The sequence below is a fragment of the Topomyia yanbarensis genome, chromosome 2 (genome assembly GCF_030247195.1).
Source record: "Topomyia yanbarensis strain Yona2022 chromosome 2, ASM3024719v1, whole genome shotgun sequence".
Taxonomy (NCBI): Eukaryota; Metazoa; Arthropoda; class Insecta; order Diptera; family Culicidae; genus Topomyia; species Topomyia yanbarensis.
Window position 1 is genome coordinate 341,505,584 of NC_080671.1, and position 12,744 is coordinate 341,518,327.

At 34.3% G+C, this 12,744-nt stretch overlaps 1 protein-coding gene across 4 annotated transcripts in view; it reads right to left on the reverse strand.

Annotated features, from left to right (window-relative positions):
- LOC131684083 (uncharacterized) overlaps nucleotides 1-12,744 on the reverse strand; it is a 421,804-nt gene that overhangs the window by 172,801 nt on the left and 236,259 nt on the right. The window lies entirely within an intron of this gene.

Here is a 12,744-nt window from a genome sequence, read left to right on the forward strand (position 1 = left end):
TAGCAATAAGTAATAAATAAATTTAAATTATTATGAGCTTCCTGCAAAGCTACGATGGGACCCTTAAAAGGATTCTTTTCCGCTGGGTACTCGCCGTAGCTTCTTGTCAAATTTTGTGTTTTGTCGGGCTCGTATTGTTTTTTTTTGTTCTCAGCGTTTCCGCGATTCGTAACTTTGTTTTGTTGTGCTGACCTTTTTTTGTACGCTGAGAACTGATGTGTCCACTACCAGGGGGCTCCGTTTGTGAGCTTTTTGGTGTGGGGGTAAGAGGCGGGCTATTAAAAATAAAAAAAAAATAAAAAATAAAAAAATGCAACTTGGTAGGAGTGTGACACTGATTATCTCCATGTGTGGACATCTTTTACTGCTCCGAAAACTATAGGCAGCTAAGATTGCTTAGGGTAAGGTGGGGCAAATCCGACACTTGGATAAACCCGACCCCCTCTGTACTCGAAAATCGGAAGCACTACGCGAACTAATATGAATGTTGTCGTGAAGAGCATCTAAAATAATCGTAATGGTGCATGAAAGCATTTTATTAGTTTACATTGAGATGCTCAAACGACAATAAGTGTGTTTTTACAATTTTTTATTTGATTTTTGTGCATCATTTACTACAGGATATTTCTGATTGTTAAAGTGATTGCATAAAAAATGTAAGTGGATTTAAATTCTTTGATTAAAGTCCTACAAAGTGCATAGATGAATTCAGTCCAACTTTTTTTTTTTTTCATATTTTGCCTTTCTCAATAGAAAGGTATTGCAATTGCTCTGAAAACCGACTTTTTTAACGGAGGCCCGGAGGACCGAGTGACATATACCATTCGATTCAGTTCGTCGAGTTCGGCAAATGTCTGTGCGTGTGTATGTATGTATGTGTGTGTATGTGCGTCTGTGTGTGTATGTGACCAGAAATGTCACTCATTGTTCTCCGAGATGGCTGAACCGATTTCGACAAACTTATAATATAATATTTGGGGCATTCCACGCAAAATTTGCCACAAAATTTTTTTTTTGCCCAGATTAATTTTTTTCTCGGTTTAGTAGCCAAAAGTATTCGACACGTATTTTTTATTTCAACATAGGCGAGACTTTCGAGATGTTTTGTGTTTAATTTCACCATTTGAAAAAAAACCTACTTTTTCTATCGCTCGTACTATTAAAACTAAAGAAGATACCAAAAAGTTCCCAAGACATGAAATGTGCGCCTTTTTCACAGCTTTCGGATTAAGTATATTAATACTTACTCAACGTATTGGTTTTATGGAAAATATTGAAAAGTTTAAAACAAATCTATTTTTTTTCAAACTTGGATATGATTTTTTTTCTTTTTTTTATTGTATAAAATAGGAAAATCATTTTTCTTGATGCCATAAAAATTTGGGAGTGGGCAATTAAATACTTACAGAGATATGAATTTTTCAATAGCGCCTTGCGCGCGAAAAACGTACCGCCACGCGCTTCGCTCGTACTGAGACTTGGGTGTATGAAGTTTTACCCACCAGCGCGTTGTGTAAAACACACTTGCGATTAACTTTACTATTTATTGGATTTAGATGTATGTTTAATTTCAGATTTATTTTGTCTTAATCATTCAAAAGTGTTGCCGGAAGAAAAGATCTTCAGTTTTAATTTGAAGTCCACGTTCGTCTCAACATAGTATGGTATGGCATTTTTCGAAACAATTCTGTGGATTTTTCTCTGCTCATGCATCAGAATAAATTGGTTCGATTGGCACGTTTCCTATGTTATTCTGAGATTTGAACTTGAAACATTGCGTGACAAAGCAGCTTTCCTTGCCGCATCGTACGACTCAGTTGCGGTCCACATTTGATCATCATTGATCATTTGTAAACTGGCTCGACAAATAATGGCTTCGTCGCAAGCACCTTTTCCATGGACTTTTGTGCGAAAATGTCACTGTGTGGGGTGAATGCAGTCAGATTTGTGGTGAAAAAAATTAGTACAACGTTTCACATTTTTAAAATGTTGACGAACACCATCAGAAAAATAAATGCAAACATTCAAGGTTTTCAAAAAGAATGGAGTTAAGTGTACGACGTAGAAACGATAGGTAACTAAACTGAAAACAAGATTTAAAAAGCGCCAGAAACTTAAAAAGCATTCGTTCAACATTTTTGCAGAACTGCAAGAATCTCTCTTCAGCAATCATTTATCGCCAGAATACAAATATCATATTTTAATCATTTTTAAAATTATCTCATACAAAGATATTCCCAATTGTTTTATATTATAAAATCAACTACAAAATTGAGTATAAAACAATAATAATCTAAAACAAACATAACGCATTAGCTGTGTATGTTTTCCTTTAGGGGGGCGTCTGATGTAAAGTGCTTAAACCGAAAGTGATTTTGGTTTACGATTTTGAAGGTAAGGCAACAATGGACCTCTTTTGTAATGTTAAGGTTTATTTATACATTTATTATGTGCGAGAAAAAATTGCAGTCACACAGAACCACACAAGCGTTCCAAGAGTAGACGTCCAACCATTTCCACGTCGAGGAGCGCCATGGCGAATATGATAACTCTTGATAAAATTGACTGAAACAGGAAACAGGATTTTTAAAATTTGGACTATTATTTACTCGATTAACAAAAAAATTATAAAATGGTTTGAATTTTGGAATATGGAATAGCCTTATAAAATCCGAAAAATCTGATATTTTTATGTAAAATTCACTCATTTTTCTTAAAAAAATGAGAGAATTTTTTTTATTCAGTTTTCCGTGGTTCATCGACTGGCTACACATATTATGCATCCTCATAAAAAATCAAGTCAATCCGTAATTATTATTGTTTATTTTTATTTATTTCTAATAAATAATGAAGTTAATTGCAAGCGTGTTTTACACAACGCGGTAGTGTGTAAAATCTCATACAGTCAAACCTGAGTACGAGCAAAGTGCGTGGCGGTACGTTTTTCGCGCGCAAGGCGAAACCAATACGTTGAGTAAGTATAAATATACTTCATCCGAAAGCTATGAAAAAGGCGCACATTTCATGTTTTGGGCACTTTTTGGTACCTTCGTTACTTTTGACAGTACGAGCGATTGAAAAAAGTAGGTTTTCTTTAAATGGTGAAATTAAACATAAAAAATCTCGAAAGTCTCGCCTACTATGTTGAAATAAAAAAATACGTGTCGAATATTTTTGACTACTAAACCGAGAAAAAAATTAATCTGGCAAAAAAAATTTTGTGGCAAATTTTGCGTGGAATGCCCCATATGCATTTGAAAGCTTTTAATGAATATAAACAACGCAAAAATTCTAGTGTTCATGGTTGAGAAAGGCACAATTGCACCGCTAGGTGGATTAAAACAAGTTTTTTTGGAATTGCATCGTAATGAAAAATGACTTCTAAACAGTGGGGTAAATCTGACCGCTTTTTTGCTACGAAAATGTTTATTTATCAAATTAAAGTATATTTTTATTATTATTATTTATTTATTTTTTGTTCACAATTACAAACGAATAACACAGAAAACGTGATGAATATAGTACTCGTCGAGCAGTTGCTCCGATTCAAATGGGAATATCTTTACGTACTACTGCTTGTGATTTTGACATTCTTCATGTTACAATTCATTAACATAACATTCACTGATTTATCATTGTAAACCACTAAAATTTGGGTAATATCTGTACTAAATCAACCAAAAACATAGGCCGTCGGGTTTACCCCACCATTTTTGAAAACAGCAAAAATGAACTTTTTCGTAAAACGCTTATACCTCAAAATTTTCTAAAAATACGAATAAGATGCTATATACAGAAAGTTGCCCAGAAGTCTAACCTTTAATTTGGTATATAAAATGACTTGATCCGATGTAAAATGAGCATTTACTAGGTCGGATTTGCCCCACCTTACCCTATAAAGGTTTAAATTTTTCTCTTGAGAGGCCGTCAAATATACCACTAAGCTTTGTGCCCTTGGCGGGGGCCAACCGTAAGCTACGGCTTTGCATGTAGGTTGTCATTTTTTGAGGGTTTTTCGGTCAAATTAGCCACACCCCGGGGTGATCTCGGAACCTGATTCTACCGGGAAGGAAGCAATTTTCGACCCCTTCGAAAACCCATCTTGCGACATGTCAAGAGTTTGCAAAACAAATGCACTGGAGGATATCTTTAAGGTTTTTTGGTCGAATTGGCCACACCCCAGGGTATTGCACGAATCTGGTTCTACTGGGAAGGAGGTCAATTTTCCACACATTCTAAAATCCGTTTTACAACATGTCAAACTCCATGGATTTGCAGCACCAATGCACTGGAGGTCATTTTGAAGGCTTTTTGCTCGAATTGGCCACATTTCGGGGTATTCCAGGAACCAGGAATTCATGGTCCAAATTCACCCCAATGTGTCTTTATAAAGTTTGAAATGGGATCAAATCATTCAAAACCCATATTTTGGTGTTTTTCTGGTTTATTGAGACCATTTATGGTGTTTCGATGGCTGTGAAATTTGTATAATGAAAATGGTCAACATTATTGATTGTCAATTTTCAACGAAGTTCCATTTTAAAAATAATAAAGAGTTAAAAATTTTAGCTCACTGACAACATCTTGACATGCAGAGAATCGACAATCGTACCATCTTCAAGGCTAGATTGAAACAGTACTTTAAACATAGGCTTAAGAAATATTTAATTAATGATATTGTTTTGTAATTTAATGTAAACATCCGTCAGCAGTATTTAACTTTAATTGCCATTGTTCATGGGCTGAGACAAGTTGCGTCCACTACCAGGGGGCTCTTGTATGAGTTCTTTGGTGTGGGGGAGTGTGGTGGGAAATTTAAAAAAAAACACATCCAGAATGTGCGAGCCCAGGTACTGATCATCGATCCAAGAGGAAAATCAAACAGCATAATTTCTAGGACGCTCAACAAATACAATCATGCCGTGATCAACCGTTCAACTATCAAGTTCAACCACAGATAAAAATCACTACCGATTCAGCGTAACAAAATAGGTTGTGTATTTGTGGAATTATAATTTGTTAGTGAAGAGAACGATCGCGGCAGGATTTTATCGGCGAGAATTTTTGAAAAAATAGGTATATAAAGACCATGTAATCTGTCTCTCGTGGCCACTTTTTACCAAGTTGGGACCATAGAAAGTGATTTAAATTCATGTCATTGATTTCATGCATTATTTCACGTCGTGGAATCCCTTTAAGATACTGCACTTTATGAACCACATAACGATTCCATCCATCGCTTATTGGTTAACCAGAGTGTTGGTGAAACTACGTCCGCCGAAGGGTACAATCTACAGCCGCAGATCAGATGGATGGGTCAGATTGAAATGGAGCATCTATCTCTGATAGCTTTGTCGTCGCCAGCCTCAGCCACCTGATTTGATACGAGATAATGTCAGCCCATTCTTGTGGCTAGACGAAATACTATACGCAATATGGAATTGATTGCTCCTAATTGATGATTAAATCAACCCCCGATGTCACGATGCACATGGATTGTATCTCACAGATACTGATCTAGTTGACAGAACACAATCAATCAGAAATTTGATGGGTAATAATCAGAAGATGCATTTGTGGCCGCTGATTGTTTTTGCTTTGTTAGGTTCGTTCGTGAACAAGAAGCTTCCTGAAAAATCGCCTAAATCTAATAACTGAATTAAAAAATGTATTAAGTCTGATGAAAGTCTACTGTCTAATGAATCGGTACATTTCCGATGGTCTGTAATGGACATTAGCAATAATTTTCCACAATTTCCAATCAGTCAATTTCGTTCATTTGTGATCCAGAATTAGAAACAGTATCACAACCTGCCATTATTTCAATGCCGTCTCTTGTGTCTTTAAACAATATATCATCACTGGTCATGTTCCCCCCACGCGTCTGCTAGACTTGAAGATCACAAGATTTAAATAATTTAGCATTTCGTCACGTCCTGGCTTATCTTAGAGATGATGGCAACCAGCGGTATCTCGACTAGAGTCTCGATTGGTCCCACAGCACTACTAGTAGTAATTAAATTCTTGAAATACACTGATAAGTTGAATCTTTATCTTTAGACTGCACTTGCCAATAGCCTATCTGAGTTATATATCAATCATTGATTAGCAAATTCAAAAAATATCGGCGCTTACGGATGTATTTTCGTTTCAACGAAAACTGGTTCGATTAAACCGGTCATGAACCGGTCATGAATCGGTCATAAACCGGTATAGAAGCAACAATTTCTACTTTGGCAAAATTTTAGATTTCTACTTTGAGGAGATGTAGGGTAAAACGGCCATTGAAAATTGATCAGAGAAAATAGGTCTAAATTTTTAAAGCCCTCCAACTCTGGTTTAACTTGATGAAATCTAATTCTGTTCATTTTTTTTGAGAGGGTTTCGGAAGAAGTTGAAAATAGGATATACATTTTCGATTTGTAGTCGATAGATGGAAAAGCATTTATAGTTGACCTTGAAAAAAAAAACTATTTTAACCCTAGAACGTTGCACTGGAGTACGAATGTACCCCACGCCATCTTTGGAGCCGTGCGTGTGAAGACGAGAATTCGGCATTTACCTACCAGGAACCCTAACCATCATACAATTTACAGTTCATAGTAAGAATAGGAAAAGGTTGTAAGACCAGTTTGCTTTTGGCCTTCGTGGAAGCAGAAGTCAAAGTTGGCATTTTATATATATATGTATATACAGGGTGTTTGGTTCATGGTTAAGAATCTCTCGGGGGGTGATAGACTGCCATATTTGGAGAAAAAAATTGTTCTACACATACCATCAAATCTCAACCGTTACAGAGTTATTGAACTTTTTGTGTAAAAAACTTATTTGTCTTAAAATACCTCTAACTTTAAAAGTATACTTTGTATTTAAAATATTTCAGTTCCATTCGAAAGGTGAGAAAATTTCCTATTCAATGGTGTTCTCATATCTTTTATGTAATTAGTTTCAATTAACTTTTAGCTGTAAATTAGTTAAAAGTTTGTGTTTTTGAGGAGGTTTTTGCTAATTTTCTCGAAATAATGAAGTATGATTATAGCAATATTCATTATCCAAAAGTTGGGTTTTAAGACAATTCATAATTTGTTCTTGGACGTCATATTTCTATCTCTTCTCATTTCTTTGTAATTTCATTACTATACTTTTCCTGTAACCGACTTGCAAGTGCTTAAAAGACTCTAATCTAAAAAATATGCTTTATATCGTTATTTACAAGATTTAATTGGAAAGCTGAGAAAATTTCCTATCAGTGTATGTACAAATATCTTTTAGTTAAGTGTACTAAATGATTTCTTACTAACGAAATAACTCAAAATTTGTGTTTTTGGAGAGTTTTTTAATTATTCTAATTATTAATCAACAAAATTTATCGTTACTATTATTCATTTGATGTCCCTTAATTTTCTCCATAACTTTTTATTTGACACTTTGTCTATATCTCTTTTCATTTTGCTGCTATTTAATAGTTAACACAGCATGAGCTCACCACAAATGTAGTGGGTTCGAAATCGTTTTTTTTGCATATGAAACGATGTGATAAAAACGATTTTGCGTCAAAACCAAAAGAGATAATTGAATGGAGTCAAAGAAAGAACTGTAGAACTTGCTGAGATGCATTATTTCCATGATAATAATGGTGATGTTTATTATTTACTATTTAAAGAAAATTAACGAAAATGCTAATAATAGCACTAACTTTAAACTAATTTACTTTTAAAAGAATGCTAAATTCACTTAACTGAAAGGTATTAATACATTTTTCACTGTAGAATTTTCCTGGTTTTCGAATAAAAAGAAAAAAAAATACAATAAGTGCCATAATTTTTCAATTAGAGGTGGTACTAGTGAAAATGAAATAAAAATATCCAAGTTGAATAACCAAAAATCGTGAAAATAAGAAAAGGTAAGTGTATCATGTCAAAAAACGAATTAAGCAGCTCATCAAGACTAACAATCTGAATTATTAAAATGATGAGGTTAACTATTAGGATTTTCAATAAATGAACAAAAAATCGTTTAAAATTGTTTAATTTTCAATAAATTACTTTGAAAAGGCTACTTAAACTCATTAGCTGAAACATGTGAGGGCATCACTCAACGCGAAATTTTCTCGCCTTTCGAATGGAACTAAAACATTTAAAATACAAAGTATTCTTTTAATGTTAGAGGTATTTTAAGACAAATAAGTTTTTTACACAAAAAGTTCAATAACTCTGTAACGATTGAGATTTGATGGTATGTGTAGAACAATTTTTTTCTCCAAATATGGCAGTCTATCACCACCCGAGAGATTCTTAACCATGAACCAAACACCCTGTATATGTTTATATATATATATATGTTTGTTTATTGCCTTCACCAACAAGCCCCTTGGCCCCAATGGTGGTTGCTGCTTAAACTAATTACATTTTAAAATTGACAACATTTTCGCTTCGACATGGGGTACATTTCTCAACAAACATATGAACGACCGAAAATAAAAGTCGCAAGGACAGAATATGCTTCGTAGAACCCGTTTCAAATATATTATAGTATAAAACCTGGATAAAAACTTAAAGAATAAAAATCGGACTGGGACATTCCTTTGTAAGAGTCGGATAAAAAAAAAACCTTCAGTAAAAAAACCAGAAAAATATATCCGATTCTTACAAAGTAGGTTTTGTTAGCCGACCTTTAATCTTGAACATCAAGATATACGGATGCTCCTACGAGTGATTTATTTTTTTTAAACGATTTTTATACCGGAGGTTCATCCTTGCCGAGTTGCTCAAGGATTTCTGTCCGATTTTATGCTTGAAGTTTATTTCCGATTTTTACAATCTAATATGTTTGAAACGGGTTTTGCGAAGCATGTTCCTTGCGACTAAAAGCCAACTGTCAAAATTCTCTTTTTTGAAAGAAATTCCGGACAAACCGTTTATAGCAGTTAAAGAAAGAGAAACCTTTTCTCTTTTGTCTACTACCAACATCTGTGATTGGCGAGTAACGGTTTATCCGGAATTTCCTTTCAATGAGAATTTCGGCTGTTGGCTTTTAAGCCGTAATCATATGTTTGTCGAGATTTGTACCCCAGTGCACGGTTCCCGTTAGTGTTTCGTTCTGTCAGTAGAAATGTGTCTCGTGACAACCCAATCAGCATTTCTAGTTTTATAGCACACTACAAGTGCATCCTAAGTTTTAAGAAGGGCTTCAAAATTACCTTAAAACCTCAATTGTTACTAGGGAATATTAGTTTAAATTCGGGTTGTTTTACTACGTAAGCAACAATTAGTGTTATGTAATCGTTTTTAATCATTTACTCAATTAATTTAATTTAATTTTGAAATAGAAAATTTCTTATTTATGGCTATTTGTACTTTTATTTTTTTTATTTTTCATACTTTTTCAGAATAATGGCTTGCAAGTATAATTTGCACGCAGTATCTGGTGTAATAGTAACGTTGCGTTTTACCAATAAGTTACTGGTTAGAAATATTTTTTTCATTTCAGTTTCCACCATTTCGTGGTATTTTCCAAAACCCGATTTTTCATCTTTCACTTTTCCAAATAATTGCACTTTTTTAAAAATTTCATTTTATACCGTTTCTAGACCATTCTTTCAACTTTTAGAATCATTTGATTTTTTTCTAATCGGTTGAAAATTTTCAAAGTTTTGGTAATTTTTGTAAAAAAAAGTCGAAACTACGTTTTTTTATTTTTTTTTTTGTTCAAGCCAATTTACACGGCTATTTTGCAATAAAAAAACGAAGAAAATGATATATTATAAATTTCTTTTGTTTGCATTTTTACATGAGAAAATTGCTATCAAACACGTAGGGTTAGGGTGGCCGAAGGGGCAGGTTGACCGAGTACCTTTTATGAAAAGGTTATTATGCACAGTAGCGTCATCTATAGTAATATTGATGGGGTATTAGGTCGCGCATGTACCGACGTAGTTTCAGGTGATTTTGTGTTGTCGTTTGTACAGGAGCACATTTGTTCTTTATCCGGCGTTGATGAGTAATTTTTTGTAATATGTGTAACGCGACTCAATTTACATCCAATTTCCAAAAATGTGGTACCGCTGGAAAGGGTATTCAAATCCCAACAAACTTTTGTTTTTTGTTTTGATTGTTCTCGAAAACATGCATTGGGGTAGGTTGGCCGAATTTTGTGCGGGGCTGGTTGGCCGATTTGTTCAGCCTTTAGCGTAGAGCAACGTGCACTTCGATATACGTGAAATGCTAACCTTTTTCTGAGTGAAATAGGATATTTACCACAATAGATCTAAATACTGGTCGCAGTGGTTCGTCTCCTACAAAAAATGTTAATATTGATGAGAATAAGTAAAAATATGCATTAGAAATAAGTAATAACAATAAATTAAAATTATTCCCAAAAAGAAAGAAGAGATGAGTACTTACCATTAAAGATTGGAAATTATTTATAAAAACAGATGATTCCAATATTGCCCTGTCAATCCTGAACAGGTAGCATTGAAAATGCTTTACTCTACTATATGGGGCTGGGACTAGGTGTAGAACTAAAATCGGATATCGAACAGCTTCACGAAAATGTGACATAATTTTAAATTACTGTTGCGTTGTTAATTGTTGATGGACTTGCGTCATTTATACACTAATCGATTCAGAAAAGTTCAACTTAAAAATTGGTTGCAACTATAAATTGATATTTCAACTATACACTATTGAAAAATCTGTATTATTGTGAAATCATTGGGAAAATGTAAGAAAATAGACAAAGTTTTCGCTTACGTTATGTTAATTGTTGATGGATTTTCATAATTCGAACACCAATCGATTCTAAAAATTGCCAGTAATAAATTGATATCAAGTTTATCTGCGTATTTTATTAGCACATTATTGAAAAACCCGTAAATATGGAATAAATAGGAATAAACGTATACAATTTTCACAAATTTGCGAAAGACTTTCTCTAACACGGACCTCATCTCGACATTCACAAGCACCCTACACATTCCATCGCTTGATATAAAAGGAATGTTTTTGACCGAATGCCTTCATTGCCATGCCTGCTCTGCTGGCAGAACCAATTAGATTATCGCTACTGTTGCTGTTAGATCTTTCATTTGACATGAGCTACAGAAGGGAAACGTTTATCTCGACACAGATCTTTCAATAGGGCTAAAGTCGCAATGTACTCAAATGGAGAAAAATCAGTTTCAATATACGGCGATGCTTTTCTAAATGTAGTTTTTATTGTAGGTATAAATTACTTTATGACCATGTTTTTCCGGAAGCATCTATGGTTAAACCTTATGACAATATAACAAAGAATTTAATTTCTATGTGCTTTTAGTGGGTAGAAACTAAAAAAATGCTTACGCCCAATTTGCATCCCAGTCGTGATTTCGCCCTTCAGCAACCACCATTTGCGGAAGGGCTAAACGGTGTACATAATTTTCATAAGGGCGCGGTGAAAGGGCTAAACTGACTCTGTCTTGCTGGGTAGGGCTGGGTAAATGGGCGAGCTTGACAGTATACTTTTTAATAGGGCTCAGCAAATGGGCGCATAGAAACCCAATGTAAATGATAGGGCGCGTGCATCTTTTCTTCGAATTTCATGAAAATATCGAAATATTCGAATGTTTATGTGCAACAACTATCGAGTAGACATGATCCTAGTAGATATTGCTTATCATTTATATAATAGAACCGCCGTTTAAAGAATAATTTTGTGAATAATAACCGTACGCCCGGTTTTGTCAAAAAATGTAAGTTTAGCCTTTATATTCCATATGAGAAGAAGGGCCTAAGTCGAAATCTCGAAGAAAATGCATGTTTCGCCGTTTTGTTTTCTTTAATTATAAATCGAACTAAAAACCATTTTAACTAATTTTCACCTCAATCTTGTAGTATTTTTGTCGCATAATGTCATAATAGCGAAAACGCAGTTTGTTTACATTTGCGATTTAAGCCCTAATGAAAGATCTATGTCGATCTGTCCGCTGGAAGGATTTTGTTCGTAGTTCCAAATGACGATGGTGGAACAGAAGCGAGATAGCGAATCGCTGGCTCATACCGTTCAAAACACCCCAAAACCCAAAACATGATTATTAGCAAACCGTCATTAGTATGAATATGTAATGGAAAATGAATTTGATTAGAAAATACCTTTCACTACATTGTATTAAGTTTATGCTTGTTAATTTTGTTCCTTTACCATTGAATCATAATATAAGCAAATATTCAAAATAATAATCACCGATGATTTCTGCAAAACCTTTATGAAAATTAGTGAATGTGGCAACTCTGCCACTAAGCGAAAGCCACACTAAAAAGAATGATGAAAATATTTTTATTTATCGTGCAAAAGGAGGGTTTTCCATCTGCACCAAAAAGTTGATAAAAGAGATCGCCTGGTGTCACATAGTGCTCATTTGATCTGAGCTGCGAAAGAGGAATGTTCGTCTGTGTGTATGCAGCAGAAACGAATCGCCGGTTAAGTTCGAATTATTTTAAAGGATTCTCGTCCCGCATCCCAAAAATAGTTACTAGCAAACCGGCCTTATTAGGACGAATATATAATGGAAAAGTATTCGTTCCTATTAGGACGAATATAAAATAGAAATTATTATAGCTGAAGATTGCTTGCTTGGCTTACTGATCTGATAATTTTGTTTCATTTCGCGTCTTCTCCTCCTTTTTTTGAGAATGTAAATACTATTTATCCAATAATGTAATAAGGCATATAAACATTTATCGTCGGTGTGGTTTCAAAAAA